This window comes from Homalodisca vitripennis, chromosome 3, assembly GCF_021130785.1.
Source record: "Homalodisca vitripennis isolate AUS2020 chromosome 3, UT_GWSS_2.1, whole genome shotgun sequence".
Lineage (NCBI taxonomy): Eukaryota > Metazoa > Arthropoda > Insecta > Hemiptera > Cicadellidae > Homalodisca > Homalodisca vitripennis.
Genome location: NC_060209.1, coordinates 24067333 through 24074486, shown reverse-complemented (window position 1 = coordinate 24074486; position 7154 = coordinate 24067333).

The following is a 7154-nucleotide window of genomic DNA, read 5'->3' as shown; positions in this document are numbered from 1 at the left end:
CATCCAACTGCAAGGGCTCTACCATATTAATGCATATGCTGGTTTTGGCCTGAGGGTTCCGCCTCATTGGATCTAAAGTCTGTTATTAGCTATTCTTGTTCATTACTTTTCCTATAGAACATTTATGTTAATTTTAGCTGACATTAATCCAAATCTACAAGGGTTCTACTAATTGTTTTGACGAATTCTTGGAATCTGGCAGGTTCTGACGCACCTTATTTAAAAAGACCTATCGATTCAGACCCCATTAGGGGTACTAGAATCTGGCCTCTATGAATTCCCGGAATCTGGTAGGTTCTATCCCAGATTTGAGATTCAAATCCATCCAACCACAGTAGTTGGCATTATAAACCAGCATGTTAACGCCATCCTGCAGCCCCCGGTTAGCACGATTGGAACCTCATAGACTCATACTCATAGACTGACAATACCACGAAAGTCCGACCTTTGGAAGCACCAGGCCTCTGGTAGGGTCAGGTATAGATCAGCTCCGGCTTTATTATAAATACTTCTCCGACTTCTTTTTGTTAAAATACATCCAACTGCAAGGGCTCTACCATATTAATGCATATGCTGGTTTTGGCCTGAGGGTTCCGCCTCATTGGATCTAAAGTCTGTTATTAGCTATTCTTGTTCATTACTTTTCCTATAGAACATATTATGTCAATTTTAGCTGAAATTAACCCAACTACAAGGCATCTAGCATAATTGTTTTGACATTGTTTAATGCCTAGGGACTGACGGCATTATTTAAAAAGACCTATCGAAACCCTATTAAGGGGTAAAACTTTATCACGTAGATCGTTGATTCCAGATTTTATTCAAATCCATCCATCCAAAATGAGTCTGTAGTAGTTGGTTATAAAACAATTTTAATACGATCCACCTCAGTTAGTACGATTGGAGAATAAAAACGATCTTAACCTTGCCATTCAATTGTAGAATGCTCATACCAAATTTCGTAAATATGTGTTAAGAATAGCGGCAGTAATAGTGATGATACATAGATAAAGAAGCAGATAAAATTTAATGTATACACTGCATTATGTAGATAATAAATCTAACTAATATTGAAGTGACGTTAGCAACAGATTAATTGAAAATGTTAGCAGCACAGCACAGGGAAATGATTAACTGAATGGCGCAGAATGAAGCTGGGGTGAGATAATGGGGTCATGACATCACAGGTCAAGTGTGGCCTACAGCTAATACCCTCACATTAACCTTTACGCTCCGCGAACGCTTAACATAATTTTAAGCTGAATATTACAGTACATGACAAAAAATTTGGTCTATAATATTTTACTTGTAACACCCACAGTGAACTGTACAAAACGTAATTATATACTCATGAATAATATTACTAATTTTTATTGCTTTTTCTTTTAAACTAAAAATGTTTGTTACAATATTTATAACTGATCCGCGAATGCTTAATATAATTTTAAACTGAAAATACAGTACATAACACAAAATATGTATAGTGACATTTCCACTTACTTAATTAGATACTCATGAATTATATGACTCATATTTTTATTACCTTTTCTTTTACCTAAAAAAATTGTTTGTTACGATATTTTTAACTGATCGAATACATCAAGATCGACTGAACTTCCAACCAAATATTTAATTTAAACAATATCTGTGTTCTTTCACATTAAAAAACGAACCACTATAAATTGTTTATAGGTGGATAATGCTGTATTGGTTTAATGGAAAATCGGTTAGCCACTCTTGATACATTTATTTTCAATAAATGTTCTTCTCACCGAAATTATTTAAAAAAAATAAAAATAATTGTAGAATTACAAAGCAAATAACGTCATGGTAGCTGTAGAAGAGTTATCACTAATGCATAGTGACAAGGTAACTTGAATTATAGAATCCGCTCATGTGTACAGATTACTATATGCGACTGTGTCAAAGAGCATAGCAATAAGAGCTGCCACATATCCTAATTAGATTTGTGAGTTAAGTCCGGATCAAATGCAAATACTCTTTAGTGCTCTGTGTGTTATTCGTGTATTTTCTAGAGGATTTTTAATGCACGGAATGAAGAGAACTAATATTATAAATTCTATCAGATAGGCAAACACCATGCTTTATTTCATATCGTTTCAGTATACGTAATGCAGTTATAAGCCAGTTTGAATTTATTTTTATACTAGCACTTACACATAGCGTTACCTGCAATTTCCATGCATTTCATAGCATCTAAAATTCCATTTATTTGATTATTAGTTCCAACTATTTCAGCGCAACTAGCCAAATGACCATAGTGACCAATTTAAAGAAACATCAAGGTCAATGTTTTTAGCCTTGTTAGTGAAAGCATTTTCGATACAATACGATGGATTTAAAATAAGACACAATGTCCTCCGACGAGTTTATGTCATTAAAAAATTACATTTAGTGTTTAGTGTATTGCTTGGTAATTCCACTTGCAGTTACCCGCGGCTTTTCAAATGTATGAACACTTCTGGTTCGAGTGAATTAAATTTCTGACCTCAATGTTGAGTTTGCCTTCTTTCCACAAACAATAAAATGTTTTGAATTTGCTACAGTAACTACTCATTAGTTGTATTAAAATTCCTAGAACTTTCTTTGTAACGAGAGCGGAAAGACTTCGACGGGCGGACATATTTACAAGATATACATTTATTTATTAGTGGCAGTTACACTGGCCTTACCAAGTCAAAAATTTGGATGAAGTCGAAACGAAAATTTGATAACTGAAGAGCGGGTTGATGACACAAGATACGAACACAATATATGTTTCATTATACTATAAAATATAAATCAAATATAAAAACATCTATATATATAGAAATGTTTTACTTACGATAAAATCATGGTAGTAACGTTTTTTTTAATATGTTGTGTTGTTTTAATAATACGTAAATATATTTATTGAAAACCAGCTGAAGATAAGTATATAAAGTTTGAAGTTTACACATAATGAAGAATGATTAAGAAATTACATGTTATTATGATACTAGCTGTTACCCACGGATTCGCAGGCAATTTTAAAAATCGAAACCCATAGCCTACTTAGTAAAAGCACTTATGATGTAATATGATGCAACCCTATGGAATTTTTAAAACTTGAGTAGGTATTAAATTAGATACATATTATTTCAATGTTTTTTGTTAAGAGGATCAGATGTTAAAGAAAATCGCGTCAGATCAGGTTTTGCGCTTGAAGGAAAATTTCTGTTTAAAAATCGTTACATTTTCGACGCTTAAGCTGAGTTTGCGTTTTCTCCATCAAGAAAATATATAATAAAAATAAGGAGGGCAGAGGTATCTACTTCACTCAAAAATTGTCAACCGGAAGTGTCTGACTGATTAACGTCACTTCCGGTGTAATGTGTTTACGGACTCACAACTGAGCTTGCCTTGTTTTCTCAATCAAGAAAATACATGTACGTCTTAAAAACCTACTTCGGCCAAAAAGCGTCGATTTCCGGTCTAAAAATGTGTTTCATGTCATAGTACAGTTTTCTCGGTTATCCTGATTAAGAAAATATGTGTAAATACATGTGTGTACGTCGGACTGAGACGCCTTTTTCGCTCAGAAAGCGTATATTTTCTTGCTCTTGTAATTTTCTTTCGATCCTCGTTATTTTCCAGTCCATTTCTGGCGGGTTTATACTTTACAGTTCAACCTACAATAGGTATATCAAAACCGAAGTGTTACTTTAATCTGGGCAACCCTATGGATGTCCAGTTTCAGCACATCACTGACCGTAAATTTCAAGATATTGAGGTGCGATGATAGATTGGTAGGTCTTGTTAATGCAGAGGAAGACTGTTGGAGTTGGTGTTGGTAGTCTGTCAGTTGGTAGTCTAGACATAGGGGAGTGCTACCCCTGGCCACTTAGACTAGAGAGGCTGGCATAGAGCTAGCCTCCCCTTCATCAAAGAGATATTACTGAGGTGTAGTTCCACTATCCTTCCTCATACATCTCAGCATTATACGACTACTACCACCATCCTTACCCATCCTTAATATCCTGTCGTTTCGGAAGCAAATAAAAAAGTACTTTTTAAAACAAGTGCAACTAGAAATTTTTCAGCTTTATGCCTTAAGAAAGCAGAAAACAGGTATTCCTAGTGCCATAGTTGAGATCGCCTTGTTGTCCCGATGAAAAATATATGCATATCATTATCATTATATCTTAAGTAAGACTGAGAAGCATACTTCGGTCAGGAAGCATTTACATCCGTTGTAAGAAGAAAATCCTGAATAATTTTACGTATTAATAATTTTAAATTGAAAATAATCTTTAATGTTAGGTTTGGGTTATAGAATTTGTATAGTTTTTTTTTTGGAATGTAGTCAAAGGAAAAAATGGCTCGTTGAAGTGTGTTAGTGTTTCATTATGTTTTTCCATAAGCCACTGTAAAATGCCATATCGTAATTTCAAGGCTGTCAACCAGTTTTTATTTTCTTATGTGATGATATATACAGCTTTGGTCATAAACGTGGGTTTTATAAGCATTTCCAATACATTAATTATGTTTTTAATTTGTCACTGGTGCAATCCGGAGTAATACTAAGATAGAAGCTTTGTTTATTCTATTTCAATTACACTAATGATCTAGCACTGTATAATTAATATTTTCTAAAGTGTAAATAAAAAAAATCTCTCAGCATCTTTACCAAACTTCATCTGTTTAGTCTCAGGTATATTTAGATTAAGAAACAGAAATATTATCGTATTTTTTGAAATTCTAAAGTATTCTGGGAAACGTTTCCGATCTTTCTCTTTATATCGAACTTCTTCGGTTTTAAAAAATGTTTCGTAAAAATAACTACACGAATTGGCGCAACCTATTCATTGGAAATGTTTAAATATAGGAAGTTTATGCAAAAATATTCATATTAGTTAATTTTGGTTTTTAATAACCTTGTCTTGGCGGTACTTGAAAATATTAAAACTGGTACTTAAATTCAAATTTTATAAAAGCTGTAAACATATTACCGTAAAAACAGGACCATGAATAATATATGAAATATATGAATAAGTTTTATACTAAGAGGCATGTAAGCATAAGCGTGTTTGAGAAGTAATAGTTTTATTCATAAGGTAAATAAAAATTGAAATATTTAGTCGATATAGACCCACTTCTATTCAAAAAAGTTGTATTACACTACGAATGTAATTCAACCAGGATTTAAGTTATAAATATAATATTGAAGGGTAAACAGATTATAGTTATTAAAATTCGACATAAGGAAGGAATGAGAACATAGGGGAGTGCCGATAGCCGAGCGTTCTAAGTCGTTGGACTTTGGGTCTGAGTTAGAGATAACACATGTTCAAATCCTGTCCGTGACCATTTGCACTTTTTATCAGTACCATCTACCTTGTACTGTATCGAATCTCCCCCTTATTCTGTTTGATAAGATCCTCGCACAGGCCAGTGGCCCATGAGGGCGGACAGAATAAGGCTTAAAAAAGGGGATCGGCCTCTCCTTTATATAAAAAATAAAAAAGAGTATTGATTAAAGAATAACATCATTAACAAATCACTTTTAAGGATAGTTTATATATTGAATTGAAATTCATAGTATTTCAAAGTAGAAAGTTATACTGTGTACAAATATTAAATTTAATACATACAATATGCAAAATTTTACAAAAAAATCATTACTCGTAACCTAAATAATTTCGTATTTTAAACCCTTGAAAAATACAGAACGGTTGAGTATTGTACGTTTCAGCTTATGGTCCAAATCGCACCCCTAGGGTGTTATATGCTGGCTTGCACCCAACACTGCGATCTTTTATTTGCACTGTTTCGATAACTGTGGGTCGTTTGTATCGAAAACTCATATCGCGCCATAGGGAGTCGCTTTGGAAATGTTATGTAATAAACAACCGACCGCCTCTGTATTTGTTTATTATGGCCAGACATCGCGTAGTTCCGCTAAACACAGATTTGTCATTTGTTCAACAACGTGACATCTATACAGTAAGCAGATATTACTTGCGTTATAGTGATATATATTAACAGATTTTTTTATAATATATAGTGAACTAAACTAATCGTCACTAAACAACAGACAATTGTAACTGAATTATCATATGGTACATTCTTTAGAATTACACTTCAAGCATGAACAAGAATAAATATTACATTATATGTATGTTCCTTTCTTTAATTGGTTTAAAATTGTATGCCATATTACCTATGTTTTGATTTTATTCTAAATAGACATATATTTAACAAAACATATAATATGACTTAATGAGTGACGACTTTTAAGATGTAACATGATACAAAAACAAAAAAACAAAATTCCTTTAGAATCTATACGCACTGTATAACAATTATTATATAAAAGACTTTGTTATAGTTCTTAAAACTTTTAGACGATCTTCAAATCTTTAAAAGAACTAACAAACAAGTATCTTAAGGCAAAACTTTAAAGTGCCTTACAGTTGGAACTCATTTAAAACATGTTTGTTTATGACAGCTTAGGTTTCAAGATAGTGATCGTGTACATTTTTTATGTAAACAAAAATAATTACAGTAAATGTAAAGTCGATAATTTCCAAAATATCCGCACATTAAAATCATGTTTGCTATGAGAACAATCGTTTCATGTAAGGTACCTTGATAGAGCTTTTATCCAATTTCAGTAAATATCGTTTAGTATAGTGGTCGTTCAAAATTGTGAGCTGTTCAATAATTAAAAAAAAAATAACCGGTTTACCATAGCAGGATTGTATTGAAAAATCTAAAGGATTTAAAGTTTATTAAAGCAATTAAAGTACGTTTTATAACATTTTTAATAAAGAATAGTTTTTAATATTAGGAATGATAGAGAGCAATTAATGATTATATAAAAACGTCTCATTATGCAATTTTATACTATTTTTCAGCAAAATTTATTTATAATCTTATGAAGTAGAATATTCTATTATTAACTTATTACAACAATGAAGTTTTATACAAACTGTCGTTATTAAGTTTTATTAAAGTGTTTCTACAACGCTGTACATCTAGGAGTACAGAAATTTCAGTTTGTTATAGTTAATATTTATATTAATATGTATATTAATTAATGTCGTTTACCTATCAATAATGAAATGAACTGTATATTTGAACATTTCCGTTGAACCTCAGTAAAGGGTGTT